Genomic DNA, 16,537 nt, shown 5'->3' with positions numbered 1-16,537 from the left:
TTCATGCAGAAGTATCAATGTTTTGTTCCGAGGCCGTCTGCATGAAAGATGTGAAGAAACTCAGCTTTCTAAAAAGTTTAGGGGTTCGTACGAAAAATTAAACAAAAATATCAGAAGCAACATATGTGGAGCTCGTGGCACAACTCGAAGGGGATCGAAATATCATTTTAATATCGCCATTGGATTACATGCTATGATTTTCGGCTAAAAACGCTGTTGAGATCCCATGAAATCGGGGGAAGTGACGTCACTTTCAAGCTCTATCTCTCTCTCTCTTACACACACACACACGCATGCACGACGTACACACGCATGCACGCACGCACGCGTGCACGAGCACGCACGACTGTGACAACAGCATAACACACAAAGTACTTTTGTCTTGTATAAACATTACACACAAACATAAATATGTTCAGTCTCGTTCTATGTGCATTGTCAGAGGATTATATTTTGTGGCAGCGTGGCACGATTCATAATCAGTGAAGCATAGACAATCTGTCATAGAAATGAAACTAGAAAGTGAGGCAGACATATTTTAAAAAAAGAACAAAAGAGAGTGTGAATATTGTAATCCTGCCTTGAAGAAACTATACATAATTAAGGATGAATATTTGATGAGGTTGAATTAACAAAAAACATTATTCTTACAATTCTAAACGTACTGTAGGCCTTACACGATTGTGGTATTAAAATTTAAAGGGAGGTTTCAAACATGGTTGCCTGCAATTTTTTAGTAACTGTGGTTCCCTTGGGCCGTGAGTATAATGCCTGAACTTTAACAGTACAGACTTAAGTTGCTTGTAATTTAGTTAGGGAAAGATATGGATATTTTGGGAAATCTGTGAACTAATTTCTTACCAATAGATTTTTTTACCATGTTTTCTTACAGGTGTCTGGACACACCTCACAATTTATCCACGGCCCAAATCCAATGGGAATTTCCATGACACCCCGTCAAAGTTGGGGTGCACAGAAGGCCTATCTAAAAATTGGAACACTGCAGATTGGGGGGAAAGGATGCATAATGGGTCATAACTTCTGAAGTAAACTACATACAGAGACAAATGAACACATTTTTCCATACATTACTGACCCAGTGAATTCAATTGAGGGGTATTTTTGGACATTTGACCACATTTGAACTCCGTTTTTGGTCAAAAACGGCAAAAAATGGCCTTAAATGTTTAGAAATGTTCATTTTTTTAATCATATTTCCAAGTTGTGTCCATTATAACCACTTGCTCTTCATTTCTCATTTACAGTATGGCAATATACTGTATATGGTCTGGGTTTGATTATTCTATTGGTATTAAGCTGAAATAATAACCCAAAGTTTACCATTTTTAACCCTTTAATGCCCTAGACTGGAACCCAGAAAAAAGGTTGCAGAAGGGGCCATAACTTCTGAAGTAAATTACATACATGGGGGGTAGGGGGGTTGGTAAATTTCCTCTATGTTTTTTTCTGAGAGTTATGTATCTCTGAAGTATATATCTGTATATCTGTACGATAGCTGGATCACCCCCCTCTTTGGTAAATATGCCATTTGAAGAAAGAAAAAAAGAAAACCGCCTAAGTTTCGCTTAGACCACTTCTGGCTGTTATTCCAGCTTTCTACAGTGGTTTGAATATACATATTAATTAAGATAAACATTTAACCTGATAGTTACACCATCCAGTCATTTTTATTTATGTTTCAAAATAAAATGATGTAATATGGCAATTCATGCCTTATCAAATCATACATAATTGCATCACTGCTAATAATAGCTTTTGTTAGAGATTTAAAAAAAAAAAAAAAAAGTTGTATCTAGGTATACACTCTACGACCACTTAATTAGGTACAAGGGATGCAAATTATCGATTAATTCATTAATCATTAGTTGATAGCCTTATCGATCGACTTACGATTAATTGATAAGCGGCGTTTTCCGCCCGAAACCTCAATGTTTCTCGAAAAAAACCTTCTAAATATGAAAAAATTAAATTAAAAATTGAGATAAAATACCACATTTAATTCTATTTCAATTCTTTAATCCAAAGGTGATTTAAATATTCCCACTATTCACACTCCTCTTCACACACACTCTTCACATGCCCATTTCACCTGGGTCTCTTGTCAGTTGAACTGTCAATTAATGTTTTTTAATCGATTAACGCATTGATCTATTAAAGTCGATTCATCGATTAATCGTTTGGATCCCTATTAAGTACACCTTGCTAGTGCTCTATTGGACCCCTTTTTGCTTACAGAACTGCTTTAACTGCCTTCAACAATACTCAGGTAGGCTGTGGCATTCCAGCATAGTTCAAATGGTGCTAAAGCCCTTATGAAAATCAACCATGGTTTTACTATAGTAAAGTAACCATGGTTTCTCTAAGTACTCTGAAACAACCATAGTATTACAATGGCTTATGCATGTTTTTTTGGGTAACCATGAAAATTGGAGCATGGTTATTTATGTTTTTCATGTTTTTTTTTCAGCATGGTTTGTGTCAATGTTTTAACCATAGCCACAAACCATGCTCAACAAACCATGGTTACCTTTGGATTTCATGGTCACCCAAAAAAAAACTTTTTCACATCTGTGGTGTAATGGTTAGGTAGTTGGATGGAAGTTCACTGAGTTGCAGGTTCAAATCCCATCCTTACCTCTCCCTACACCTTCATGACTGAAGTGTCCTTGAGCAAGGCACCTAAACCCACATTGCACCAAGGAGTGTCACCAATATGTGTTGCATAAAAAAGCAGCAGCTACAGTATTTGTCCAATCTGATATTGACCAATGTTAGTGAGCCTGTGTGAGTTATAGCCTCATTTTCCTGTTCTTAGCTGATTGTAGAGGCATCTGGTGTGGTTTTCTGCAAATGTAGCCCATCAGCACAAGGTTCGACATGCTGTGCATTCAGAGATGCTCTAATGTACGTGTTTCTGAAATACTCAAGCAAGCCCATCTCCCTTGGATTTAGTGGTGCTCAGCTGTATCTGGTTAGCCTGGCACCCACCAACAAAGTGCTCTAAGCTGTAGATAAATTCGGTGGAGTACAGAAAAGGGTAAATGCTACTGGGGAATGTGGTTTCCTGTGGTGCACCAGCAGGGAAGCTGACAGGAGGGGTCAACTGTCCTGGGCCCAGGGAGAGATGAATCCGGTCTCCATTACATTGAATGTATTGAGTTGGGGGCCCTTTCTGATGGCTTTGTTCTGGGCACAGCCAAAGCAGTCAGCGGTCCTGAGTACCAGTGCTACTGACCACACACTCTGATGTTAGGTCCCCCAGTCTGACAAACTGAGATGGGAGTCTGTGATCCAGTTTACCAGGTCAAGCCACAACCCCACCCCCAGCAGTTAATAGTCGTGTTTGCAATTCCGCAGATATTTGCATGATCACAATGAGATCTGCATGGTCTTAAAAAGGTGGGGTTGAATGCTTGGCAAAAAAGGGGGACAGAAATATCTAATGTGACTTCCCAAGACATAAAAAGCTGCTTCATGAAGTAGTGAGTGAACTTCGTCACAAACATGTGGACTGGACACTCAATTCACGTCAACTAGATGACTGCATATTAGGGCAGATTACTGACGACATGGTGGCTGCACAAGTAGCAAAGCCAGCAGTCTGGCTAGAAACCGGCTAGCAGCCACACTCCAAGCAGCTTCATGAGCTGAAGAGACTACACAGGACTGCCACTTTTCCATATAGTGCAGATCCGTCTGGGCATGGACGCCCGTGCAAGGAGAAAGGAAACTGGCCACGATGCCAAAAACAATAAAAGCTGCCCCCTCCAAGAGTACCTGAAAACACCAAATGCTGCCTAGGCATGAACGGCCATCCAGGTACTTTGCTCGTAAATGTGCGTTACGCCCCTTTATGGGGGAAATCAAACCGAATGTCTCATCAACTTACATGCTACATCGGCTAGCCTAAATGAACACAGTCCATGCTTCTACACGGCTGTTTGGCTATATTATTTGAACAACTGGCAACACAACACGTTTCGGCTTGTTGCACGTGAACAACGCTAGTCTACAGGTCCTTATCTTTCGTTTATTAAACCCCAACACCACCAATTGACTTGCATTGACTGTTTTCCCCCACAAAAGTGCGTAACGCACATGGAAAACGTCATACCGTTCATGAGTATTGGTGCCTACCGGTCACATGATGAGCTCTGTCACAGCAGATTGCTGTTAGGAATTAAAGGCAAATGTCTCATCATGCTACAAATGCATTTCTTATGTAACTTACCTTGTTCATTGCAGTGCAATAGTAGAGAAGTTAATTTCATTTAATTCAAAAATATTAAATCTGACGCATTTATTAGGTTGTGCTTACTTACAGAAAAGTAAAACTATTTCTAATGTATACCCATATTATGGCATTTTTCATATAATTCAACTCCCTGGTGAAAGGTTAACATTCACAACACTATGGATTGACAGCATGATTCTACAGTAGTTGAGTTTTTTTATTATTAGAAAATAGGCTCTCAATTGTAAAACCAATTGTCGGCCATGGTTTATAGGCTATACAATTTACATGTAATGAATTCCTCTATGTCTGTCAACATCAAGGACTATGTAAGTAATGGTAAAGTGATGCTTGGAAGGTTCTGTGGCCTGTTGTTAGTGGGTAGACAAAAAGTCACTTTTCAGAAAATCCCCCTTAGGGACAGGTTCTTGAGAGGATGTACAAACGTTAAATCCAACAGCTATGATGTCTAACTTGCTATCAGACAACTATACTCCAGAGACACACAGGTTTTGGGCCTATATAGGCCTACGCAGTGAGAATTTGCCTGGCACTGACCCCATTTTTAGGCCCTTGGCACAGATAAACACAGATTTTCCATACAATGCTGACCCAAGAAACGACATGAAGTGGTTGTTTTTTACTTTTGGCAACACTTGCACAGCATTCTTGGACAAAATAAGCAATAAATGACCTAAAATGTGTCCAAAAAAATCACGACCCTTTCATTGTTTCCAATGTTATTGTGTGCTTTTTTTTACCACCTCTTAATTTATCATGTACCGAATCAATTTGGTTATTGTATTGGGTATTAATCTGAAACAGAATCTCACTTCAGTGAATCTTTTGCATCAAACCTGAAAAGCCAAAATAGAGTAGGCCTATAAAGTGGACTTACACTGATTAAATTCTTAGTTTGAACGAATGAAAAGACGGTTGATTTTCAACACATTTTAGGCTGTTTTGTCCTGTAATTCAGTTTAAATGTGGTCAAATGTCAAAACCAACCACTCCATTTCATTTCTTGGGTCAGTATTGTATGGAAAAATGTACTTATTTTTGTCTGCATGCCTTTTACCTCCAAAGTTATTCCTCATTCTGACAGTTTTATCATTTTCCAGGTTCCAGTCTAGGGCATTAAAGGGTTAAAAATGTAAACTTTGGGGTATTATTTCAGCTTAATACCAATTAAATAATCAAATCCATACCTTATACTGTATATTGTCATCCTTTAAATGAGAAATAAAGAGCAAGAGGTGAAAACAGACGCAATAAAACTTAAAAATTATGACTGAATTTCTACACTTTTAAAGCGATTTTTGCAGTTTTTTGACCAAGAGCGCAGTTTAAATGTGGTCAAATGTCCAAAACAACCACTCAATTGTATTCACTGGGTCACTATTGTATGGTCAAATGTGTTAATTTCTCTCTGTAAGTAATTTACTTCAGAAGTTATGGCCCCTTCTGCAACCTTTTGTCTGGGTTCCAGTCTAGGGCATTAAAGGGTTAAAAATGGTAAACTTTGGGTTATTATTTCAGCTTAATACCAATAGAATGATCAAACCCAGACCATATACAGTATATTGCCATACTGTAAATGAGAAATGAAGAGCAAGTGGTTATAATGGACACAACTTGGAAATATGATTAAAAAAATGAACATTTCTAAACATTTAAGGCCATTTTTTGCCGTTTTTGACCAAAAACGGGGTTCAAATGTGGTCGAATGTCCAAAAATACCCCTCAATTGAATTCACTGTCAGTAATGTATGGAAAAATGTGTTCATTTGTCTCTGTATGTAGTTTACTTCAGAAGTTATGACCCATTATGCATCCTTTCCCCCCAATCTGCAGTGTTCCAATTTTTAGATAGGCCTTCTGTGCACCCCAACTTTGACGGGGTGTCACGGAAATTCCCATTGGATTTGGCCGTGGATAAATTGTGAGGTGTGTCCAGACACCTGTAAGAACACATGGTAAAAAAATCTATTGGTAAGAAATTAGTTCACAGATTTCCCAAAATATCCATATCTTTCCCTAACTAATTATGCATATTTAATCCTGACTTTGATATTTGAGATTGAACACTCAATCAAAGGGCCAGAGAAACATCTATCCAAAGGGAAGAAAACAAATCTCAGCACTCTTAGATCAATGGACAAAAAACATGTATTGGTCCAGAGACCTCCATCACTCGAAAGGAAGAAATACGATTTTGTGCAAAGATCATCTATATATGAATAGATTTCTTTGAAAATGTTTCGTCTGGGATACTGCAAAGCATCTGATTTGTATTCACACTGTCAGGCCACCAAGTCTTAATCTGACATCAGGTGACCTCTACAGCAAGCCAGTCATGTATCTCCTCTGACAGGGCTGGACTGGCCATCTGGCAAAGTGGGCATTTCCCGGTGGGCCCTGCACCCTTGTAGGCCTCATTTTCAGAAATGGAAAAAATAATACTACTACTACTAATAATAACAACATATTTGAAAATAGGGGCCCACGAGGGTACGGGGTCCACTGGTGATGCAGTTCTGTGCCGCTAATTTTGAGGAGGGGCCCTTTAAGACAAAAATGCCCGGGCCCTATTTCTCCCCCAGTCCAGTCCAGTCCTCTGATCACCACATCCGTTCCTTAATCCACCTCCGATGAGTTGAGATAAGACCTTAATACTTAATTAATTGGAAATGCAGATGCATCGTACTTGCATTATACTTGTTAGGCGGGCTAATACAAAACTAACTTGTATGTCTGTTTTTTTTTCTTCCTTTAAAGAAAAGATAAGTAATACCAAACACACATAGGGAATAACAGAGTTAGGGAAGAACAAGTTTAGAATACAGATTATGTTTACATGCTAATTCCGGATTAGTTTCCGGTGCGCCTGGTGAACGGCTGCAAGTCGAGTAGCTCCGTGTTTTGTCTCTGTTTTTTCGTCTTTTTGTGTTTTTCTACTTATCTCTTTCTTTAATCCTGAACACCACACGGTGTCTTAAATTATATCCTATAGATATGGATAAGTTTGGAGTTCGTCCGGACAATGGGAGACTTACATATTCAAGTAATCAGCTGATGGCACTTCGCAAGTCTCCATGCGCAATCCCAGCCAACATTCCGAAGGACTTGTTTTGTTTTCGTGGAAGACGCTCTGGAGGAGCCGTACGTATTAAACGTCGGGAAAACAAACGGAGATGTAAGCCCCCTGTTCCCGCGATTGTAATGGGAAATGTGAACTCTCTAGCCAATAAATCGGACGAGCTGGCTGCTCTGGTTAAGGATCAGAGGGAGTACCGTGAAGCCAGCTTGATCTGTTTGACTGAAACATGGCTGAATAACAACGTGACGAATGCTGAAGTTGAACTGCCCGGCTTCAGTATGGTAAGACTGGACCGTGACACAAAACTCGCGGGAAAGAAGAGGGGTGGGGGACTGTTGGTCTACATCAACGAGAGATATTGTAACCGAGGACATGTTACCGTGAAAGAGACGTTTTGCAGTAAGGATCTGGAACTAGTTGCTGTGAGCTTGCGCCCGTATTATTTGCCAAGGGAATTCACGCACGCCATTGTGATCTGCGTCTACATTCCGCCGCGGGCTCTACCAGACACAGCGTGCGACATCATCCACGCTACTGTTGCCAGGCTGCAAACACAACACACAGACGCCTTTTTTGCAATTTCGGGCGACTTCAACCATGTCACTCTCAACAACACACAGACAAACTTTTATCAGCATGTGGACTGTGCAACAAGGAAAAACAGGACAATTGATCTACTATACACAAACGTGAGAGACGCATACAACGCTTCCCCCCTTCCCCCACTGGGCTCCTCTGACCACAACATCATACAGCTACAGCCCGTTTACAAGCCAAGTGTACAGCGGCTCCCCATCACAACACGCACTGTCAGAGTGTGGACTCCCGAGGCAGAAGAGGCTCTGAGAGACTGCTTTCAGTCCACACACTGGAGTGTACTGCAGGATAGTGAGAACTTGGAGGAGATCACTGATTGCACAGCTGACTACCTCAATTTTTGTATGGATGTCGCAGTCCCAACCAAGACTGTGCGCTGCTTCCCCAACAATAAACCCTGGGTGACTAGGAGGGTGAGGGAACTCCTGAAACAAAAGAAGAAGGCCTTCAAGGAGGGCAACGCTGAGGAGCTGAGGAGTACTCAGAGAGAGCTGAAGAGAGAGTTGAGGGCTGCTAAGGAGGCGTATGGGAGGAAAGTGGAGAGGAAGATGGAAAGCAACCCAAGGCAGTTATGGCAGGGCATCAGAGCGATGACCGGTTCTGGAGCCAAGAGTGGAGGGGCTGAGGGCAACAAGGACAGAGCAGATGAGCTTAATCTGTTCTACAACAGATTTAATTGCCCATCCGAAGACTGCACGGCTACAGGCACAACTCCCACCACACGGTGCCCCCCTCCCCACTCTCCCACCACTGAAGACACCTCACCACCTTTGGCCTGTGCAGCCCACACCTCACCCATCCCCCCTCGGCCCCCAGCACTCAAACTGGACCTCCCTCCTCCTCCTACCTCCCCTGAAGTCCCCTGCACCTCTCCCATCCCCCCTCAGCCCCCAGCACTCACACTGGACCTCCCTCCTCCTCCTCCTCTGAAGTCCCCTGCACCTCTCCCATCCCCCCTCTCCCCCCAGCACTCACACTGGACCTCCCTCCTCCTCCTCCCTCCTATGAAGTCCCCTGCACCTCTCCCATCCCCCCTCTCCCCTCTGCTTCCACACTGGACTTCCCCCCTCCTTCTCCCACCTCCTCTGAAGTAACCTGCACTGACACACCGACACCGATAGAACCTCTACCCTCCCCTCCCCCACTGCAAACGGAGCAGCCACCCCCCACCATTACGACAGGACAAGTCAGGAGCGCACTGCGAAGACTTAAGCCGAAGGCCAACGGACCTGATGGGGTCAGCGCCAGACTCCTCAAGACCTGTGCAGAAGAGCTAGCTGAGCCACTGCAACACATTTTCAATAAGAGTCTGCAAGCGGGTAAGGTGCCCACACAGTGGAAAACCTCATGCCTCATACCTGTCCCCAAAAAGCCACACCCCAAAGAACTGAACAACTACAGACCGGTAGCCCTCACATCACATATAATGAAGACATTCGAGCGTGCACTGCTGCTCAACATACTGAAACCCCAAGTTCACCACGCACTAGACCCACTACAATTAGCCTACCAGGAGAAGGGGGGAGTTGAGGATGCTATTCTGTATCTTCTGCACAGAGTGCATTCTCACCTGGACAAAGGAAGCAGTGCTGTTAGAATCATGTTCTTTGATTTCTCCAGCGCCTTCAACACAATACAGCCACTCCTGTTGAGAAACAAACTACTGCAGATGGGAGTGGAGACGGGGCTGGTGAACTGGATCACAGACTACCTCACAGGAAGGCCCCAGTTCGTCAGACTAGGTGACCTCACATCAGAGACTGTAATCAGCAGCACTGGAGCTCCACAAGGAACGGTGCTTTCCCCCGTGCTGTTCACCCTGTACACCACTGACTTCAACTACAACACGAAGACCTGCCACATGCAAAATTTCTCGGATGACACAGCCATTGTTGGATGCATCAAAGATGGGCAGGAGGGGGAGTACAGGGGACTGGTGGAGGATTTTGTCAAATGGTGCAGAACCAACCAGTTGCGGCTGAACACCACCAAAACCAAAGAAATGGTGATCGACTTCAGGCGAACCACCCCACCCCTGGTGCCTGTCTCCATCGAGGGGGAGACTGTGGAGACAGTCTCCACATACAAGTACCTGGGTGTTCACCTGGACTCTAAACTGGACTGGTCTGCTAACTCACATAAACTGTACAAGAAAGGACAGAGCAGACTCTACTTTCTGAGAAAGCTGAGATCTTTCAATGTGTGCAACAGACTCCTGCAGATGTTCTACCAGTCTGCCATGGCCAGTGTGCTCTCATATGCTGTGGCATGCTGGGGTGGCAGCATTAGGAAGAGAGATGCTGGACGGCTTGACAGGCTGGTGAGGAAAGCAGGGTCTGTGGTAGGCACAGAACTGGACGCCCTCACAACCACAGCTGACAAGAGGACACTTAGCAGATTGGACTCTATCTTGGACAACTACAAGCACCCCCTGTACCCAGTCTTCGACAACCAGAGAAGCCTGTTCAGCCACAGACTGCGCGCCATCTCCTGCAAGACAGACAGGCTGCGGAAGTCCTTTGTACCCAGGGCCATCCAGCTATTCAACATCGCACAGAAGGACACACAAAGAGAGATCGTCATAGGGGACTGGACTGCATAACAGATCCCCCTCCTGCACACTTATCTACCTGGACTCTTTACCCTTTCACTCCTCTTCAGAGGAATGCACAGTTGCTTGTGTGTGTGTGTGTGTGTGTGTGTGTGTGTGTGTGTGTGTGTGTGTGTGTGTGCGTGTGTGCGTGTGTGCGCGTGTGTGTGTGTGTGTGTGTGTGTGTGTGTGTGTGTGTGTGGAGAGACACAGTTGGCGAAGTGTGTAACCCCTTGAACTACTGATACTCCTGGACACTTTGGTGGTAACTCTGTCTTGGCCACCCAGCACAGGTGACACTATGTACACTTTATTTTTGGTGTGTGTGTGTGTGTGTGTGTGTGTGTGTGTGTGTGTGTGTGTGTGTGTGTGTGTGTGTGTGTGTGTGTGTGTGTGTGTGTGTGTGTGTGTGTGTGTGTATGTGTGTGTGTGTGTGAGAGTTTTCCAAGGAATACTATGGACATTGTAACCTGACTCTCGCGCAGATGGATTGTCATCCATCTGGAATTATGGTGGTAACCTTGCTGTTCTAGCCCGTGGGTGTATTCAAAAAAAGCTCGAACGTGATTGGAGAAATTAGGTAACAGTGACCTACTACTTCATCCAATCACATGGAAATGGGCCGTGACGTAGTTGTCTGCGACGCGCGATAGAAGCCACAACAGAGCAGTTAGCATGTTGACAGTAGTTCCAGTCCAGCTAGCATGTGTATAGTGGATCATTGGTGGCGTTTGAACGGCAAGCCGCCTGTGGTATGCCACCTGTGTCCGACATCTGACCACTGACGGTTACAAAATACACAAGGCATCGGTGGATTTTGGTTGGCAATCCGACATAGTGCACGAATACTCTGTCTGCACTGTCCAAACAGCGGCATGCTACCAGCCCCTAGCACCAATGGAGGAGGACCGCCTACTTGTTAGACTACCTCTGCGCCTACTCATTTGGTGCCATCGTTTGCATCAGATAAATCACAACAAAGATATGGTAAGTTAGATGTCTTGAAATGGCTATATTTTCTTTTAGTGAACACATCATGGGCATGGGTTTGTCAGTTTCTGACGGGGTGATAAATATCAGAGAACCTCTAACAAGGAGAAGGCTCAGTCTCATTGGTTCCCATTGTAGCCAGTTAGCTTTGCATGCATAATGCAGTAACGAGCGTGGGCCAGTCCTTCATGTGGGAAAATGTATGGAATGGAAAGGGGAACCCATGCTAAATACATTACTACTGCGATTTCCAGTCACAAATATCATCAACAAAACATTCCTGGTAAGCACTATGACTGTTGTTTAACAATAGGCTGTATTGACAAATCGCACAGGTGTGTAGTTTTACAGCAGGTTAGAAGATTTCAACCTGTACTCGCTAGCATCGCGCTAATGTTTATGGGTTTGGCCCCATAAAAATTGAGCTTTGTGACCCAGTATATAATAATCTAGTGGCGCAAAATAATCGAAACGCTACTCAAATGGGGTCTTATTATTTCTAGCTTCGAACTTAATATTAATATTTCAGGACAAAAAATTATAAAAAATCACAAAAATGATAATGGTAAAAAACTCCATTGACACCCATTCATTTTGCACTGTCCCGTGGTTAGGGTTAGCCAATTGTGGCTAACAGGAAGTTCCGTGAGTGAACAGCCCCTGTATATATTGCAGACAAAATGGACGTCTGCTTGCCTGCACAACCAATGTGACATGTGTTGATGAATACAACTTAATCAAGTATGTGTATTTCGCTGAAAATGATTACCGATAAAATGTTATTCCGACAAAAATTGCCAGCCAGCATTAACTACTCCCGGTGTGCACGATTAACTCCGGGTCCGATTAACTTGGATGGCATGATGAAGAGCTGTTCACGTCAGACAAGACAGGATGGGGCGTTTCTATTATACACTTTGGAAACTGCATTACGGTTCGACGAGACGAGCATGCCGTCGCACTTTTTCCGTTGTTATTGTGCGCGATTGTATTCTCAAACACTTCAGCTGTGGTCAATTCAAATAGTCGATTCTTGAGTGTGCTAAGCACTTCGAGAAGTTGTAGGTGACCATCCCTAGTTGATCGGACGACGAAGTTAATCGTGCTCACCGTCATAAGCTGGGACACACACTTACACACTGTGCCATTGTGAATTGATCAATGGTGATTTTTTTTCTCTCTCTCTCTCTCTCCATTATTAGGTAACCCAAGACCCACGGTTATATAAGGTATGTCTGATTTATTACATCCATTGGTAGGGCAGAGGCAAAGAGTACATTACTGAAGCAAGCAAAGCCGTATTGTTAAGGGGTGTAAAACCCATTTGTGTAAACAATTAGTTTTTTTCATCAGGGTGGGAATGTGAAATGACTGAGAACCTTATTATCAAGGTAAATAGGACCCTTGTTGACCTCACCTGTACCTGTGGCCTTGGAAGGTGTCCAATGTTACATGTTTGAATTCTTAGTAAGAGTAACTGAAAAGTATATGTGCTGTCCTGCACCCCTATCCACCTAAACCTACATTAATTTCTACATTAAGAGACTGTACTCCTCTTCATAACATTACAGTTGAAAGACGCTTTTGATCAAAGTGATGTACAAGGGCAGTAATGCAACATGTGGGTGGAAAATACTCTGTACACAGACTTTAAGTCACCTAGAAATATTTTAAAAGGTGTTGCAATCAATTCCCGCGTTATTTTTGTTCAAAACCTTGTATGTAGCCACAACTGTCACACATAAACTTCTGAAATGTTTGTCTAATATATTTCTTATACTTCATTTCCCTGTGTCTGACGCCAGGAGGTGTATGAAGAAACGACAGCATTGAGGACCCAGCACATCCCCTCACAGATTCCATGCCTTTCAAAATATCAGAACAAGATGTCAAGGCATTTTTCTTAAAGAACTTACAATATTTCAGGAGTGTGTCACCATTTGGGTTTTCATTTTGTACAATACATCACCTATCACCAAGAACGCTACATTTTGTAAGCTATGTTTTCCTGCATTGCCAGTAACCAATATTTAAAAGAAAAAAGAATGTGTATATATAAATTGATATCTTATTTGTCATTATTTACACTTTCATTACTGTACATTGAGAAAAAAAATAGACAGTGTTTTCTTTTCACAATAAAATTGTATTTACATTTGTTCCAATTACTTGTGTACACCATTATTTACACCATTTGTTGTTCAATATTCGATTCGATATTGTGACAAGATTCCACTTCTTTGTTCCCAATGGATGATGGTTAGATTCTGAACTAATGCTGTGTTACATGTTCCATTATGTCTATGAATCTGTCATTAGGGAGAGTCAGTCACAAAAAGCCTCACTCACATCCATGAAGTACCATGTAGCATGAAGTACCTTAAAACCATAGGTTATTTGTAACTGATGTCAAATGTAAGGACTGTGGTTGACTGCTGCCTCATTAGGCTTTGTATAATGAAAGTGGCACGTCTGGTATTTAAGTACACATATTCTGTACAGCTGTCAGCAGACCCTGATAACATTTCCAACTTTTCAGTAACGTCTAAATCTTGGTGGGGTAGTGTAGTGTAGATTCTGACTATACGCATGTGGTTGTACAGGCGAATTTTGAAACCGGCTCAACACAGAAGACCAAAGAAATGGAATTGTGGTAGGTGTAACACGTATGACCTGGCTGGCTCCAAACTTGTGGTGCACATGCCCTGTGTGCCAGCCATTACTGAACTCACTGTCTTGTCTACCTAGAGTGTTCATTTGATGGTTTACAACAGTACAAGTGAGGGAAGAGCCTAATTCAATTTCCACTGTACATGTGTAGCAGCTGGATGACCCGGTCTGTGATGACAATCCCAGCAGACGCTGCCAATCCCATGACGTGCCTACCTGAAATCGACACACATAATGTTAAAATAGAATCTGCAAACAAGGCAACTGTAATTCTAAAGACTCTATAGGCCTAGTATCTGCATTTTAATTCATACCTATTTAAGGCTCAGACCTGAACAGCAGTAGGCTACTATTACTTAGTTTTAAATTTACTGCTGACAGGGAGAGTTGGGGTCCTCGCCAGTTTCCACGCGAAGTGGGTCTCTTAAGTCTTAACCATGCAAAATCTGTGATTAGTTTAGTCTTTACCATCGAAACAGGTTAACAACTAGGGCAAGAAGTGAAAAGGGGAAGCCCACAGACCTATATCAATATGTATAGATCTGTGGGGAAGCCATCGTGGTGAGTTTGAAGTCAGAATGTCGTCGTGAAATAAACATTCCATCTCTCACATGCAGACGTTTTGGGACATGCTGCATTGACAGCGACCACGGGGGATAGTACATTTAATTTAACACGAACTTAGCATAAACAAATTGGTCTGAATGTGCTTGGCATAATATTATGATCAACAGCACTCAGTCACCATAGCATGCGAGGTCTGGAAATGAGGCTTGTACAATATTGAATTACCGGCACTATGGGGGCATTCACAGTTGTAGCCTACCATGTCAGTCAGTTTCACACACATCAAAAACACGTTAGAAACAACCAAGAGGTTTTCACTCACCATTTATATGTGGCATAGACCTCTCGACTAAAATCCCCACTTAAAGTTGGTCTTGTAAACAGTTGAGAACTGAACATCGCTGCGCTGTAGACCTGCTCATTCTCCTTCAGTGGATCATTGGAAGAAGAGCGAGAACGTTCTTACCACCAACTAATTCCTTGTTTTCTGTTCCTCTTTCAAAGAATGAATGCATGGTAGTTTTGGTAACACTTGAAATCGCTGAGTTCATACAGTATGCAGGCCGCAGTTGTTGTGTTAGCCACTGACTGTGGGGTGTGCTAGCAGCACTACAGTGTTGTCGCGCAAGATGCTACGTCATACCCGTCAACACCTCACTCCACGATGATTGGATCTAGGCATAGAGGCGGGCTCATTGACATTATCCAATGGTCGGGGCACGTTTATTTTCTACTCGAGGACTTCGGGCTCGACAAGGCTGAACCAGACCCCTGTGCGAGCTCACGAAGTGTAACGAAGATGCACGAAGCACTCGGGGTCTCGCGAGAGCCAGGCTATGGACATTGTACTAGACAGAGAGACTATGGACACTCCTGGACACTTTATGGCCACTTTTGTCTTGGCTTCTATGTGCCACTTGGCACATGTTAACACTGTGGACACTTTACATTTTATATTTTGGTGTGTGTGTGTGTGTGTGTGTGTGTGTGTGTGTGTGTGTGTGTGTGTGTGTGTGTGTGTGTGTGTGTGTGTGTGTGTGTGTGTGTGTGTGTGAGAGAGAGAGAGAGATGCCTTGGCAAAATGTATGCAACAGTAAGCTATATATGATTATTTTATGTGTAATTATGTGTGTTACGTCTTGTGGGCAATGTCTTTATTTATGTGTGTATGCTACATGACACCTTAATTTCCCCCTGGGATCAATAAACGATACTCTACTCTACTCTACTCTACTCTAATCTTTGGTGATGGTATTAGGAATAAAAAAAACTTGGCATTTTGCAAGAGGAAACCATGAGGAATGCACGTTCAGAAAGCACATAGTTTGTACAGATGGTCCCCATACAATGCACACCCTTTGACGCGGCAATGCCACGTCATCTATCGTGTCACCTACCGGGCCTAGCTGCAGTGTACCCAAACAACCGCCAGGTGGCACTTGGGAGCGCTCGCCATGGGCGGCGCTATTAAGAGGCTAGGGGAAGCTTAGCTTCCCCAGAGTTGTCATAAGAAATAAATGAAATGAAAATTTAAAATCATGTTTTTTATATATCCAGCGATGGAGTGTCGCAGGCACACACAAGGAAACAGAACGAGTCCTGCTGAAGTGCCTATCCACCTTGTTAGTGAGTTTACACCTAGTAAATCTAGCCTCGCTGCGGCGATGTCATGCTGCGGTCAACCAATCAGGTCTCAGTTCTACTGGCTTCAACAGAGCCAGGCAGTGAGGCGGGCTCGAGGCTTATGAAATGAAATCTGGAATGTTTA

The 16,537-nt window shown here is 43.1% G+C and overlaps 1 protein-coding gene across 1 annotated transcript in view; it reads right to left on the bottom strand.

Moving 5' to 3' along the window:
- The window catches only part of LOC134459383 (low-density lipoprotein receptor-related protein 1B-like), a 628,069-nt gene that overhangs the window by 166,505 nt on the left and 445,027 nt on the right, over positions 1-16,537 (bottom strand). The window lies entirely within an intron of this gene.

The sequence above is a fragment of the Engraulis encrasicolus genome, chromosome 12 (genome assembly GCF_034702125.1).
Source record: "Engraulis encrasicolus isolate BLACKSEA-1 chromosome 12, IST_EnEncr_1.0, whole genome shotgun sequence".
NCBI lineage: Eukaryota > Metazoa > Chordata > Actinopteri > Clupeiformes > Engraulidae > Engraulis > Engraulis encrasicolus.
This window is presented reverse-complemented; position numbering and strand designations above follow the sequence as displayed.